This window comes from Otolemur garnettii, unplaced genomic scaffold (genome assembly GCF_000181295.1).
Source record: "Otolemur garnettii isolate 467f Iridium unplaced genomic scaffold, OtoGar3 scaffold00049, whole genome shotgun sequence".
NCBI lineage: Eukaryota > Metazoa > Chordata > Mammalia > Primates > Galagidae > Otolemur > Otolemur garnettii.
The window spans coordinates 10,057,866-10,074,719 of NW_003852444.1; the positions used below are offsets into that span (position 1 = coordinate 10,057,866).

At 41.5% G+C, this 16,854-nt stretch overlaps 1 protein-coding gene and 1 pseudogene across 3 annotated transcripts in view; one reads left to right on the forward strand and one right to left on the reverse strand.

The window, feature by feature from the left end:
• Positions 1 to 10,144, forward strand: part of LOC105887131 — an 11,423-nt pseudogene extending 1,279 nt beyond the window's left edge. The window contains exon 2 of the transcript XR_001161366.1: positions 10,092 to 10,144. The product of XR_001161366.1 is annotated as an mRNA turnover protein 4 homolog pseudogene (transcript). The remainder of the gene's footprint in view (positions 1 to 10,091) is intronic.
• The window catches only part of EXOC4 (exocyst complex component 4), an 812,900-nt gene that overhangs the window by 21,185 nt on the left and 774,861 nt on the right, over positions 1 to 16,854 (reverse strand). The window lies entirely within an intron of this gene.

Below are 16,854 nucleotides of genomic sequence, written 5' to 3' on the forward strand. Positions count from 1 at the left end.
AAAAAAAAAAAAAAAAATAGCCGGGCATTGTGGTAGGTACCTATAGACCCAGCTACTTGAGCAAGAGAATCGCTTAAGCCCAAGACTTTGAGGTTATAAGGCGTGAGGCCATGGAGCTCTACTAAGGGTAACATAGTGAGACACCGTCTCAAAAAAATAAAAAAAATATATTTTCAAAATATATTTTATATATATATATATTTGTTGCTATAAAATCAGAGATAGAGTGTAGCACAGTGATTAATATCATGGATTCATGAGCCAGTGGCCTGGGTTTGAATCCCACTTCTACCTCCTATTATTTATATAACTTTGGACAATTTGTTAATCTCTCTATGCCTTATTTTCTTCATCTGGGCAAAGGAAATAGTACTATGAGGTCGTTAAAAGGCTTACATTATTAAGAACAGTGGCTGGACAGAGTAAGGCTATGGAAGCACTTATTACATAATTATCTGCCTCTCCCTCCTCAAAAACAGGCTCTAGGAGAATAAGGCTGAATTCTGTGTCATTCCTCACTGTTCCCCCTTGGCCTGAGAAGGGGGCATCTAGTGTGTGCTGAGTAAATGAAAAGGAATAAATAAATGAGAGAGCCAACAGTCTGTAAATGTCAGGAAGAGATAGAGCACAAACGCGAAAAGCAGTCTCATGATTCGTGAAGGGGGGACTGCGAATAAAATAGTTAAAGTCTATAAAATACAAAGCGTTGTTGAGATGTATCTCTGAGAGGGAGATGCTCAGGGTAGCTGATTGCTAATGGAAAAGGGGAAGACACAGAGATCCATTTCTGGCTAATGATCTCTTGCCCTCAACTTTTCTTTCATTCTCTGGCAGAATTAGATAGGAATCTCCTATCTTTTACCTAAGGTGTATGCCCCTGGGAATTTCTTAACCTGTCTAATGTCTGAACATCAGTCTCTTCATTTACACAATGGGACAAATAATATTACATCACAGGTCGAGTTTGGGGATTACATCAAATGACATGGAAGAATATCTGCTATATAAAAATGGCAAAAATAATAGCTAACTTTTATAGCTATACGGTACACAGTATCTTTTTGGTATCTGGTATCACAATATCTCTTTACCACAGTTGTATGAGATATTACATCCTCCACACTGAATTTCTTTCTTTCTTTTTGCATTTTTGGCAGGGGCCAGGCTTGAACCCGCCACCCCTAGTATATGGGGCCTGCGCCCTACTCCTTGAACCATAGGCACCGCCCACACACTGAATGTCTTTTTAAAATTAATCCTTTCCTCTTGACTCACAAGAAGAGTTTCTTTCCTTTTTCTAAGATTAACCTTATGCCTTTGATCCCAATCCCTCCCAATGCCTTCAGGACTTTGTTGGGTTTTGGTTTTTGTCTTTAACTTTTGAATCCGGTATCTTCCTCTTTTGCTGGTTCTTTCACCTCTGGCTTCAAACATCCTTGTGTTTCTCATATTTGGGGAAAAAACAAAACAAACAACAAATCCAAACTCTTTATGGGATCCTGGGTCCCCTCCATCTCTCGCCTTGTGATTCTTAAAGAATCATTTGTATTCAAAGTCTGCCCTTCCAGAGCCTCTATTTTGTCTATGAAATCGATCACCAATGACATCCCAGTGGACAAACCCAGTGCTTTTGCTGAGTCCTCCTTTCCTGGACAGTCTTCCATCCTAAACTCAACTCTCTCTGAGCCATATTTTTAGGTGCTTCTCCCCACTACCTCTCAGGTGTGTCCCTGCCTCCTGTTCTGTCTGCCTGCTGCAGGCATTCCTCCCAGGCAGGCAGTGGCCCTCTATTCTTTCTCTGCTTCTAGAAGTCTTACCTGTGCATGGAGGCTCAGATGGCCCTCTCACGAGCTAGCCTCTCAATAGATAAAAGCTCCCTTTTCGTTGGTCTCCAGATATTTCTACCAGACACCCTCATCAGGGTGGCCTCCTACTTCTCAATTTGGCTTAACAGATCTAGTTAAAACCTCAGAGTCCTAGCGTCACCCTTGACTCCCCTTCTCCATCATTTCTTCTGCCCCATCATCACCAGGTCTGTCAGTGTCCATCTTCCAGGCTAATTTCTTCTTCCTGATGTCATTATTACAGATCCTAGACATTTCTCATTGGATTGCTACAGTCAGCACCTAACTGGCCTCATTCACTTACTCTTCCTGGACTAATCTCTACTTCTCCTCGGATCATATCACTGTTTTGTGTCAAAAAAAAAAAAAAAAAAACAACCTTGTGTGTTCACTAGTGCTAATAAGATCAAGTCCAAACTCCCAGCACTGATACCTGAGGCCTTTTAAAGACTCGGCCTCTATTCTACCTTTTCTCTCGTTTCTCTGCTGCATCAACTCTCCATTCAAGCCAAACTGAGCTACTCACTGTCCCCTGAAAAATACTCAGCACTTTTCGGCTGTAAGTATCCAAAGCCTAACTCATGTTCAAGATTGTTCAAATTCCTGACCTGTGTAACTACTCTGATCAATTTATTTCTTCGGATGATAACATGGGTCACCCATTTAACATGGGTCATTCAGAGTCATATCTGTTATTTAAAAAAAATATTAATTCTTTTTGAACTGATGATATAATTAAAAGGGTTACTAGGGTATTAATGTACTAGTTATGTGCACTTGGGGAAGTTACTTCACCTCTCCAGACTTCAATTTCCTCACCTATAAACTGAGGATATGGATAGTAGCTAGCTCATAGGGTTGCTAAGAGGACAGTGACTGCCACATCATATGTATGGTGTAAGTTTTTGTTAAATAAGAAAATGAAAGGTATAAAAAAGTATACTGTGCAAAGTCTCTCTCCCATCCACTGCTTCCAACCACTCACCCTGCTTCCTTTTCCCAGAGGTCATCTTTCCAAATACATTTTATACCAAAGCACAGGGTTTTTGAGTGTGTGAACACACATATTTTTAAAGACAACTGTGTTTACATGTTGTTCTGCGCTCAGCTTTTTCTGCATAACAAAGTATTTTGGAGCTGGTTTCCTTTCAGTACATATTGACTCTTCTCATTCTTCTTAGTGGCTGCAGAGCATTCAATTGTATGGATGTACCAAAATATTTGTTATCTTCACCCAGATTGAAGGCTCTTTGATGTCAAAGACTATGCCTTATGACTTTCTATATCATTCTCTTTGCTTACTGACTTTCAAAATCCTTTTTTAATTTGTTTACTTGCTCAACAAATATTTAAGCATCGATTACACACCAGGTAGGATATGGAAGGTACTGTGGATGCTGAGATGAGTAAATATAGTCCTTGCTGTCTGGTGATGCAGAGTCTGGTGTAAAAGTAGCCTTGCTGGACTTACAGCAAGGTGACAGCCACCATAATGAAGGTACAGAGGAGAGTCTCCAAGATCAGGGGTAGGAAGAGTGGTATGCTTCTCTGAGAAGTCAGGGAAGGCTTATTGCAGGAGACCTTAACCATGGCATAAATCCGAGTGGAGGAAAGTCCTCCACAGGCAATGGAAACAGAACACGTTATTTGGGGGGAACTACAAATGCTTTATGCCTCACTGGAGTACAAGGGCAAGGAGGAAAAAGGATTAGCAAGGGAAGCTGGAGACTTGTGGGTCATGCTAAACCTTTGGACTTTCATGGGTGAAGTAGATGAAGGTGAGTTGACTTTTATTTTGTCTATGTAATTAAGATAAAACAATTACCATTTACCAAGATTTAATAAATGAAGGTAGTTAACACAAGGAGAAAGAAAATAATATTTAAACAAAACTGATATTTTATTTTGTAGGAAACTCACAAAACCATCATATTTATGGGAAACTCACAAAGTACACTGTTGTTATTTTTCTAACCTTCCCATGGATGAAGATCATCCAGCTTTAGTTTCCCCAGTATTTGGAACCCAATGGTGTCATTGATGGGGAAGAAATTGGAAGACAGGATTTTAGGTAGGTAGTTAGGTAGTTAGGAACAGCTCTCCTGGGGAAGAAGGACTAAAGCGGAGCCCCCACACCCCCATCTTGGTGCTGTCCACCATAATTTTGTCCCAAGTAATTGCTTATACCTGGAGAGGAGAGAAATCACCCTACCAATTTACCAGTCAGAACTTAGTGTGTCAACTGTAACCTGTTTCAGCCTAACAACAGGTATAATACAGTCTTGAGGGTAACCTAGACCAGCCTTAATTACCATACAGTCCACAATGCCCCCTCCATGGGCTCTCAGAGGTCCTCATGTGCAGTCAGATTCTAGTTCCAGGGTGACCTCTGAATCATGAGGAGAAGTAGAGCCAGGAGGTATAAAATATTCAAAGCCCCTTCGCCTACTTCCCATGCCAATGGTGTCCATTTCCTGTCTAAGGCAAAGGTATCTTCCTTTATAAACTTTCTTACTCTTTCAACCCATCTTTCTCTTCCTCAATAAACTTTGGTTCATGCTTGTCTTACTTAAGGGTGTTTGGCCATTTTTGGACCAAGAGCACTAAAGATCCAGGCAGTTACTGAAACCCTGATATTTTGGGACACAGGAAGCTACCCGAAAACCAACAGTCACAGGTGATGACACCCGTGTTTAGAAAGAGCTGTCCAGCCGCAGTATAGAGGATGGACCTGAGTGATATGGAGCCTTCAGACTGTTGGCCAACCCAGCTTTCCCATGGTTGGCTCAACTTCTTTTCTTCCATCAGAAGAACTATACAATCTTCTAGAAGGTTCTTTTGCAACTCCATGTCCCTGTGCTTGTAGTTGAATAAAATGAACCTCACAGAGAGAGAAGGGTGGTGGCACCTTAGTAGAGGTGTCTCTCTAGCAGCTTTAGTAGAGAACAACACCCAGACGCTCACACTAGCATCTTTGAGCAGGTGAGCACTGATGCACAGCACTCTCTCCTAGACGGGGACGGGGCAGGATGCTGAGAGGAGAGGGAAGGCTGACAGTAAAAACCCAGGAGGCAAGAGGGCACCTTTTACTCATGGGTACCTCTTACCTTACTTCTCAGCGAGTGTGGTTGAAAGGTGAGGGATGGGGCTGGAGGAAGCACAGAATACAAGCTAGGAGTATGCTCACTCTCTCATTTATGCTCTCAAAAACTACACATGAAAGGCTAGATAGCCTTAATTTGATAAATAAATAAATGGTCAGAGAAGAAGGTCACAAAGCCTTCTTGTGACTGACACTGGATTTAAACCCTGGTCCACCTGATTCAAAACTCAAGTTCCAACTCTCCACTCACACCGTGGAGCTTCTGGGCAGCACTGGCAACGGAAAGAGTCATTATGACACAGCAAGAATTTACACTAAACTCTTACTTTAGAATAAATGGATTTCAGTCTGGGGAGGGTGTCTGGAGGGAAATGAGATATAAAAGGATAAAATTAACCATAGGAAAATACATTCTGCGGGTCAGCAGAGAAAATTAGGTATTGAGGAGGAGCAATATTTTAAAAATGGCCCTTTCCATATAAAGAAACTAATACTGAAGGTGCTCAACAATGCTGCTCTCCTAAGTCTACATGTAAAGAAACAGGCTTTTGATGGGAAAAATACAAAAGAGCATCTGCATTCTTTCCTTGGGAGAAAAAAGTATCTGATTTGAGAAAACCTCTCTGAAAGGGCAATGTTATGAGAGGAAGGTCTTTGAGCAAGTTTAATGCCTCTATTTAAATGCTAATGATAACCTATAGCACTGGACTATACAAAAACTAAAGTTTTTCAAAGACCATAAAGTTAATTTAAAATGAAACCTTAATTTAGGAAAAGACATTTTATTTCTGAAGAGCAAGAGAACACACGTAATTTTATAAGAGCAATGGTGTTGGATGCACGCTGGCGGCAAGGCAGGTGGGTTATTGGTGGGCGCTGGCCAGCGCCCCCCAGCAGGGGCTAGTTCTGCCAGGAACAGGAGTGCCTCTCAGTGTGTGTGCCTTTGGAGCTCAAATTTGCCACCAGCTACACCTGATGGAGGTGGATGCTTCCTGACCTGTTTCCTGAAGGACCTGTGCTGAGATGGAGCTGGTGTTTGGAAGGAAGCTGGGGACACAAGCCAGGAGGAAGCACCAGAGCCGTGGGGTCAGCTGGATCAGAGTAACCGGAAGGATGGTAGTGTTCAGAGAGAAGCTGTTTGCTTTATGCCGCTTTATTTCCTCTGGGAACCAATAGTAGGATGCAGGTAGTTGAAGCCTGGAGTGTTAGGAAAAGATTTGCTCCAAATCAGACTTAAGGCAGCCGAGCCTTGGGAGACCACGTACTGTGGGCATACAGAAAACAAACTCAGAGAAAGAAACTCAAACAAAATCAGGAAATACCTGTGTGTGTGTGTGTGGGGGGTGTGTCGATGACTTGGAAGGTGGCAAAGATAGGCTTCTGGGGTGATTTAATGTTCTATATTTTTATCTGGGTTATGGTCAGGAGGCTGTATTCCCTTTGTAAAAAGCGTGAGATCCATGCAGTTTGCTGTGTGCATCCTATATTTTAATAGAAACACATTACCTTCCTTCCCATCCCACCCCTGCAAGAAAAGGAAAAGAAAAAGGGCAGGTAGTGGGCCAGGTGCTGGGGCGGATATCTCAGTCTGCATTTTAGATAAAAGCTAATTTTAGGAACCTTGAAAATATGCTAGCTGAAAGAAGCTAGCCACAAATGGCCGCATATTCCATTTATGTGAGATATCTACAAGAGGCAAATTCAAAGACAGAAAGTAGATGAGTGGTTTCCAGGATGGGGCTCAGGGTGGGTGGGCTGGTTGGGAACACTGCTAATGCATGCAGGGTTCTTTTTTTTGCGGGGGGGGGGGGAGTTTGATAAAAATGTTCTAAAATTAGCTGGCCATGATGGCTGTATAATTTTGTGACTTTACTCAAAACCAACAAATTGCACACTTTAAAAGGGTTAATGGTTATGCCATGTAAATTATACCTCAATAAAGCTGTTATAAAAATGCAAATTTTATGAACTAGAACCCTGGCTTCCTAACTATACAGAAGACATTTATCCACAGCCAATACTGTTGTGAAGATTGATCCATTAATCAGGACATTGGCTGCAGCTCAATGTTCTCCTGTGATAACCGTAGAAAAGATTCTGTAAGCTAATGGATAATGGAAACATTTTTACCAGCTCACATTTTCACTAAGTGCCCCTGAAATGTACTAAAGTCATTTCTTGGGCGCCACACTTTGTAGGTTAAGTGTCCTTCAGCATCTCTGCACTAAATGCCTTTGAACACACTCTGTCCCTATATCCTATTCTCAAGACAAATTTATGACAAGTAATGAATAACCTTTATGAGAAAAATAGCTTAGAACTGGGAACAAGTCTTTGTGTATAATTACACAGTGATAGAAATATAATTGAGCCGAGATTTGGTGATGATTGCATTAATGTTTATTATTAAGAAGGACGATCATTAGGGGGAACAATGGAAATGTAACACTTATTACATACCAGGCCCTTTAAAGGTACCCTGATTTAGTCCTTATGACCTGAGGCTCCAAAGGCTAAATACCTGCCTAAGGCCACCTGGCTGGTTAACAGCAACACCAGAATTGAATTCTTTTATTTTTTTCTTTCAGGAATGAATTTTGACTACATGGCAAACACTCCCCCAGATGGTTCCAGGAAAACTGCTGAGTTGGGCTATGAGAAAATTTACAACCAAGAAAAGCTTGGGGAGACACCCACTGAGATCATATTTGTGAAAGCCCTACGGAAACTGTAAAGTGCTAGGCAAATACAAGTAGCTGGCAAGAACACACTAATGGGTATTGGATGGGGACAGTAGACGCTGAGCTGCAGATGACTGCGCAGTGTGCATGTCGCACCAACCTGAGCCAAGTTAAAGGGAAAGATGAGTCGCCTAGCAGTTGTTTGCTCTTTTATAGAGCTGACCTTCAGATCTCTATTCATGGTAATGAATCACTCTTCACAGTCAAGTTGGGGCTGCTCTAGACAGGCAGGTGTAGGCCGGGATGGCCTGCAATCTTAGTGGATATAGTTTAAAGAAAATATAAACTGATCCCTAGTAAGAAAAGTAGAAATTATTCAAAAGCCAGCAATAATAGCCTAGACATTCGAACCTAGTTCTCCACAAACACTGCAGGGGGTGGCAGGCAGTACACAGCAGAGGGATTATTCTGTTTTCTTCACACTTGCTACATTCAGAATTAGAGCCTCATAGTACCCTGTGCTTTCAAGAATCTAATGAATTCCACAGGTGCTTCACATATGCTCTGGTGGGGGCGGCAGTGAGCAGGATGTGCCTCGTTGTCTCCCTGTGGCCCAGAGAAAATGCTGCTCTCATGACCTGTGTTATCAGTGGATAAAACAAAATGGGAGGAAGGTGGTGACAAGGACTCCCCTGGCCAAACTTTGAGCCCTCCTCTCCACTAGGAGAGCCCTCTTCTCACCAGCAGCAGGGAGGATTAGCGGAGGTTATCCTTAGGTCAGAAGTAAGTGAAGATTCAACCCACTCTGCATGGATTCCCACAGCGATCTAGTCCTTAGTGCATGCTCCATCACTGATCAGGCCACTTCTGCTAACCAAGGTTATACTAAACACCCTGCTTCAAATCGGCGCTACTGTGCTGGTGTTGCAGAGGCTGTGTTAGGGAGTGAGGAAAAAACTGGAAGAAATAAGTCTGTCCACTTCTACAGGGAGATTGCTCTGGCCGGCCTCCTGCCTCCTCTCTCCATGCTTCTCAACAAATACTCCCAGTTCACAGCGAGAGGACCGAACGCACCTGGGAACACAGCACTCCTAAATATGCCTATTATAGTTTAAAACCTAAGAAATTCAAAGTCTGTGGTGATGCTGGGAGATGTCACATGCTCCTTAAGGCCAGGAAGGAACTGCTGTCTGGAGGTCCCTCAATGTCCTACACTAGGTAGCTGGTGGGACACATTTATACCTCTCTTGAGAATCTGTTTTACTGACAAATGTTTCTGATGTTTCAAACATTTTAAATTTGGTGGTGGAACAAACATCGGTTTGTGACCCAAATGTTTTTACAAATGTTTGCTCAGGCTTGGGGTTGTAAATATTTACAAACCATTTGGGCAGGAAAATTGCAGTGGTGTGCTTCAGTGAGAGGTGAGTAAGGGGAAAACATTCCCGTACGAATGCAGCCAGGGTGTCATTAAGAATTTGCCTATCTGTTCCTTTATATTCCGTGTGACAGTGCACTCAGGATATGACATCTCTGGTGCATCTGTTCCGGTCCTGGCCCCATCACTAGCTAACCAGTGGTCATGACTGTGATACTCAATCCCAGTGCATCTTAGTTTCCATATCTGGAAAAATCATTAGATTAGGCTAGAATAGATGACATCTAAAAACCATCCCAATCCATGAGGGAGACTGGAGTCAGGGGAAGGGATAGCATTATTAATATTATTTCCATTTTCCAGGAAATGAAATTTAGGCTTGGAAAGATTACGCCCCAGGTCACACAGCTAATCAATGGCAGGGCTTTGGCTTAAATCTCTGTCTCCTGAGCCTAAAGCTGGAACCTTTCCTTCATACCACACTGGCTCTCGACAATTTATCTGGCTCCCTGGCTTCCTCGGGGCCTCTGTACTAATTGACAGCGTGCCCAGTCATAGATGGCTCCCATTTGTTACGTGGCCTCTTACTTTCCTTTTTTCCTAGCATGCATTGTGTCACTCAATCCGCACTGACAAAAAAAATGCTTTTGAAAAGAGCATTGAGCACACTGGGAAACGCAGTTGATGCAGCTTCATTTCAGGGCATATTCAATTGAAAGTAATGGAGGCTTTATTGTAATAAAAAGCTTTATTGTGCTTTGTAATGAAGGCACAAAGCACTTAGTTGAAACCATATTCTTTTAAACTAATCTGCTTTATAGTCTATGGCAGAGATGCAAATATAAGAAAATTCGAAATGATTTCTACAAAATGATTTACTTAAAGTAGCTGTATGGGAGCCTCAGTTTTGCCCAGGCACTCTCCCGGGCAGGGCTTTCTTATCTGTTCTCTTCGTCTGCCCTGTTTACAGGAGACCCTCCCTGATATCTCTCGGTGTTTACTCTACTTGTGAGGATGAACAGACTTGCTCCCAATACGGTGTACGGTATCGGGGTGTCTGAATTCTGTTCTACATGCTCACATAGGCACCACGAGCTCAGTGGGAGAAGAGAAGGAGGATTTTGAAGCCTTTCGATGAAGACTGTAACTGTTGTCGGACTGCACAGAGATACAAAGTAATTACAAAGCTCTTCAAAGAATGAAATAAGTCCATTAAATCTAGTTAAATAATTTTTCAGAAACATCACAAGAAACACTTCTTGCGGTTCCGTTCTCTCACAATGAACTAAAGGAAGAATATCTCATTTTCCAAATGGAACTTTATGGAGTTTTCAATAAGCCCCCTCAGCACTTATCTAAATCTTTAATTAGTTCTATAATATACTGATGATATCAAGCCTAATTAAATTTATATAGATAAGGCGCAATGAAATTCTAACCAAGTGATCTGGAAAGCATATATTAAATAATAAATTTAATGGTTCAAGCTGATAAGCACAATTTTATATCAAAAAATTAAATTCAATTTACATGTTGTATTCAAATTGATTTTGAGTGTGCAAATTATTGGAAAAATCTCTTAAATATATCAGTAAAGTTGCTAATACAGCCTGTTTAAATATCAGTTATTAATGTCTGCATCTGCAAATAAGCCACACACATTTGCATTTTTACTGCATATAGTAGAAAGTTATCTAAACCTTATGCTATTTTATTAAGAATACTAAATGATTTTTCTTTTGGCTTCATGCATAAATTAAGAAGGCAAAAAATGACTATTGGGTCTAAAGAAGAGAGAGTCAGCAATTCAATATATAGCAAGGCAGAGATGACATATATATTTTGCTGACTAAAACAGTTTATGTTATCCTTTGAGAACAGCAATTACTGCGGTAAAATTCTCTCTTATTTAGGATCAACTGGAACGGAACTATCCACAAATATCTGATATGATAATCATAGAGAGAGGTGGACTGAGGCAAATGTGGTGGTGTTACCATCAGTTGGGGCAGGGGAGGAAAAGGCATGTTTATCAGAGGGTAAAGGTGCACACCAGCTGACCACATTTACAGGTCAGCCAAGCTACCTTAGACACTCACCTAAATAGTCAAAGAGAAGGCCCAATGACTCATACGATATAAATTGTTCAATAGCAGTAGCATTCTCGGTTTCCATAGGGGATTACCCTTTAGAAGCATTCGCCTTAGCATGCTTGTATTTTTGTTGACATATACAAATACTGAAGATATTATAAATAGTACTAATTAAGCTTCACTACAGATTGGTAAAAATTTGTGCACTGATTACTCTGCCATTAACATTATCTTCTTTCCTCAAGATATGTCTTTGGTTGGAAAACTTCTTTGAAATGATCAAATATTTATTAAATATCTATTATATGTCATGTGCTTGACCAATTGGGCTACAAGTAATATGCCAATGACTTCAGAAAAAGAAAAATGAGGGTCAAACAGGGTAGTCAATCATTCCAGAGAAGGGTGTGTCTTGGAGGGGGGTAAGTTGAAGAATGAGTCAGCAGAGCAACAGGAACAAAGGCATGGAGTTTGGACTGTAAATCACGCCTAGGAGGGCTGTGCGATCAGCTAGAACTGATGATTTGCAAGAAGAAGCTGGCCAGTTAAGAATGAACAGGTATGGGCGGCGTGTGTGGCTCAAAGGAGTAGGGGCACTGGCCCCATATACCAGAGTTGACAGGTTCAAACCTAGCCCGGGCCAAAAAAAAAAAGAACGAACAGGTATTAGGTGAATTTTTATTCAAGTCTGCAAAGTTTGGGCCAGATAGAGTATTTATTAAGAAGTCAGTGGTTCTCAACCTTCTAAATGCCTCCTAATGCTGCAACCTTTAATATAGTTCCTCACGTTCTAGTGAGGAAATTATTTTCATTGCTACTTCATAACTGTAATTTTGCTACCGTTATGAATCATAATGTAAATATCTGATATGCAGGATGTATTTTTATTGTCACCTGTCGTAACCCACAGGTTGAGAACCTCTGGTCTAACCACATCAGAAAGGGTGGCAGAAGGGAAAGAGATTCTAAGACGTGATCATCAGCTGAGGGACCGCTGCTTTTTTCTGGGGGTGAGCAGGAATAGTAAAACAAACATAGAACTGAGAACCATTTAGAGAAAGAGAGTCAAAACTCTCTGTGTTTAACAGGGTATGAGAGATTGATACGAAAGAATAAGCCATAGAGAAGTGATAGCAATTTTTGTAATGTGAAATCTAAGTTTAACGGATAGGGAGTGGACTAAGGTTCCAGACTTGGCAGATCTTCAGCCTGCTTTGGACAAAGAACAAAAACTAAAGTGAATGAACCTGTTAGTCTGTTATTAACATAGAAAAACTTGGAGGAAGAGTCGCTACAGGATAATGAAACAGGATCAAGAGTAAGCGACTGTCCAAGACTTCCCTCTGAAGTCTTCATCATGCACTCCAAGTTAGGATTACATGGCTTATCCTCTAAACATCACACACATATACGTGCGCATGTATATAAAATACAGAGACACATCTTTTCTATGTGAACAGACACCACCATTTCTAATGAGTGTACATCTATCTGTCCACCCACCCACCTAATATTAAGGCCCCATGTAGCACTCTTCCACCTACTTCTATTTCTGATTAAGGAAGATCTCCATTCAGACCAGAAAGGAACAGGAGTGTGGAGCAATGTAAAGGTAGGTGGGCCTTTCCATGTTCCAGTAATGAAAATGAAGGTGGAAACCTGAGGATCTCCTGAAGTAAGAACACAGATTATGCAGTTTGTGGTGTGGACACACATATGCCTGTCTCTACCCATGCAGTTAGAACACTCTGAGACTGCTGGGTAAGCATATTCATTTGTCTTGGTTCTCAATATCCTTCCCTAGAAACAGTCAAACCCTACAAAGATCTTGTTTTAAACTCACAGCCCAGGGATTGTCCAGGAGCCCCTCGCTATTGTCGATGGCAGGGGACACAAATCAGGAGCAGCCTGCTGGAGGCCTGCTCTGGTTAGTCTAGTCCTCCCATCTGGAAAGACCGGCATGGAGGACAGCAAAGGGACGGAAGGCAAGAAACGAGGGGAGAACTAAAATGAAGGTGAGAATGAGTTAGAAGGGAGAGAGATTAGAAAAGAGATGAGCAGATCATAAGGAAGTAATAGAGAACAGAATCATGTGTTACAAGTGATTTCTCAAAAGGATTAATTTATCCATATAATTCAGCTCAGCATTCTGAGACAATTTAAAGTATATCTAAGACCAAACAGAGAAACCCACAGTTCCTGAATATCTGACTACATGCAGTGGGTCCCGACAAATAGAAATGTAAATATAGATGCCTCGTGTATCGACACAGTACCTAGCGAAAATATTTTTATTCTGTAATGTCTAACATATCTTGGAAGGAATGAAAGCTTAAATCTTTGTATGTGTTTCCTGGATTTCCAGGGGATGGGTCTCAGGCTGCTACATCTCTCATGTGAAAGTTCAGCCATGCCTGCCTGCCTGGTGCACATGAGCTCAGACAGCCCCCCTCTGCCAGATATGCTGCCGCTTATACAATGATACTCCAGCTCCTTAGTCCGCACTTCCCACCCTGACCCAGACACTGCCCCACTGTGGGTCCACAGCAGGCCAGGGAGGCTGGATTGCCCTGGATGGTGACCATGGAAAGGCAGGAAGCTGGAAGATGAGTTACCTATTTTAGTTCCTTGTTATCCACAGTTCCAGGGACTTTGAAAAGAACTCCCTAGGTTCAGAAAGAATCAGAGGAAACCTGAGTTGGTGAGTAGTTGTAAGATGCTGAAGATTATTATCTCATATAACTAAAATACTGGAAAGAAAAAAAATGTGCTTTTTCAAGAATTCCCGGGCTATCAGTGGGAAATAAAAACTCACTGTAAAAAGCCACAGTGTATCTTTACTTTATTGTGGCCTTTTCCTCAATAAACTGTTTGAACCTAGAGGAACTGCTCTAAGGGCACACAGAGAAGAAACTAGAAAGATGGTGCCTCCACTTGGGACCAAGAACACCCCCGAGGGAGGACAGAGATAAACTACTTATAAACCATGCCTAAAATGCTCATGGCGAAGTTTATAAAGGCACGAATGCCAAAGCTGCAGAAACAGCCTTCCTGTCTCGTGGCCTTGGGAGGCTGTGAAGAATGGGAAGCCCAGTGCCTGGCTCCCTATTGATGTATGCTGAAACTAATGGAGATGATAACTTCTTTTCCCCTCTCCACGAGGGAAAAATGCCAGAGAAATTCAATTATTATTGAGTTATAATCCTATCACATGTTTCAATCATTATCTCATGCTTTTTGATCATCTGATTTCTTTTTATAATTCAAAGTGTTTCTGCGAAGAAATAAAGTTACCCTGGTCTCCTTCTGTGAGGAAAGCAGTCCCCTGAAATCCCCTTCAGTGGGGCTCTGTAGGACCCAGCTCAGGGCAGCGTGGGGGCAGCGTGGGAGCAGCCTGCAGTCTTTGATTGAGAAAACTTGGTCAAAACCACTGATATCTTCTCCCTTTGGTCTTCATCCTTGCTACCTTTCATCTCTCCTCTTGTTCCTACATTCCCATTTCAAATGAGAATTAAATTCCTTTGCCTTGCCCCCTAATTTGACATGCTTTCCAATAATGTTGATTTACTGTTAGAAAAACAAAAACTGGAAAATCAAACACTAATGGAAAGAGTAAGAACCAACAATTACTGATTGTACTGGATCCTTGTATCTGTGCTTGGTATTTCTTTTTTTTATTATTATTATTAAATCATACCCGTGTACATTAATGCAATCATGGGGTACAGTGTGGTGTTTTCATACACATTTTGAAATACTCTCATCAAACTGGTCAACGTAGCCTTCATGCCATTTTCTCTTATTGAGTTAAGACAGTCATACTCTGCAATGCTTGGTATTTCTATGTGCAGTTTCATTTAGTCCTTACAACTACCCTACAGTTACTGTAAACAAATAATCTCCATTCTACAGATAAGAAAACTAAAGTATTAAGAGGGTAAGAAACTACTAGGGGTTACGTAGCTACTAGCAAGTGGCAAGGTTGGTAATCAAACCCTGGTTTGCATTCTGTTTCCACGTTACCAAGTGGTAAGACAAGGAAACTTTGGGAAGAGACACAGAATCTTTTGGTATTTATAGAATCTCTACACACATTTATGCAAAATCTATGGATTATATAAAGAGATGAAGGATCTTTTAGGATCTATGAATTGTATAAAGCTATTTAATCCAAGAAAAAATTCACCTAGCAGCTGTTAGGATTCTGATTTGATACAAAATTGGATAAAAGGAAGCCCTATTTCTGTATCTCAAGGGAAAATTTACTGAATGAGGAGACAAGAAAGTCACCCTGTCCTTTCTCTTTTTCCTGAATTATCTCTGTAATTAAACTGAGCACAGGGCCAGCCCAGACAACTCTTATGTAATTGGTCTATTGGTCTGAACACTTATCAATTAAGGGAAAGATGAGACTAACAGTTGTCCTGCTTAAGTCTTAGGTTCATGCTGAGATATAATTGCTCTTTCCAGGCACTTTCCACCAATCAAGTCTGCTGAGGAATGGCTGCCAGAAAGCAGCTGTCCATTTCTGTTGCCAGTGATTGGCTTAGGGGAGGGTGTGTGATAAAATTCTGGCCAATAAGACATGAGAAGAAGTTAGCCGTGGGCCTGCAGAAAAACATTTCCTTGCTCACAAAAATAAAAGCACAGAAAAGGAAACACTCTTCTTCCATGTGATGCCTGGAAATTCAGCGGCTGACCCTGGACCACAGAAGCAGCTTTGGAGGACAAAGCCAACAGACCTTGAGAAGGGAAGAGCATAGAGACGGCAGGAACCTGGGTTCTTGTGACATCAGTGGGCCACTGGATTAGCCAATCCTTCAGCCACCCAACCTCAGGACTTCACATTATACGACAGAAAGTTTATTTTACAAAGTAAATATAAATACAGTATTTAAGTCAGGGTTTTGTGTTAACACCTGATGTGAAAGATAAAGATAAGGCTCACCTACAACACTCTATGGCTGTATTTTATGACTGTAGTGTGAAAATGCTGTTCTTTGTAATTTAACTACTTAAAGAGTGTCCAAACTGCCACTCCCCACACAGATCCCAAGTGGATTATCTGAGCACTTTTCTGTTCATGTGCTCCCAAAATGTATGTACAGGTCTTTTTCCTTTGTTCATCAGCTTTAGTTAGTGTTTCTGTATTTAAGGTGTTGCCTAAGACAACTCTTCTTCCACTGTATGGCAGAGAGGCCAAAAGGTTGGACATCCCTGTCTTCACCCACTTTCAAGATAAGGCTATAAATGGCCCTTTTAGAAACCTTTTTTCCTCCCTCTACTTTCCATCCCCCAGGTCTCCCTACCTGCTCGCCACCTTCTTTTTTCTTTGAGACAGGGTCTGGCTGTTGCTCAGGCTGGTCTCAAACTCCTGAGCTCAGTCAATCCACCCACCTTAACCTCCCAAAGTGCTAGGATTATAGGTGTAAGCCACTGTGGGCCTGCTCCCACCTTTTGTTGTCTGTCAGCTACATTTTTACTTTTGCTGCTGGACGGTAAACACTTACATACAGGCCTGCAAACACAACTGAGTCTTTCCTGCTTTGTCAGCATGATGACTCATGAAAAACCATAAAAAGAAATAGACCACTGTGTACATAAGTAGTGCTCGGGGCTCTGCCATTACTGCTAAGAATTGCATTCCCTGCTCTATCAGTCCCTCACAACCCTCAGGCCTCTCAGGATGCTTCTAGAAGTTTGCTTTGTATGCAGACTAACAATTTCTTGTGTTTTCTTTTCTAAAAATTTCCAA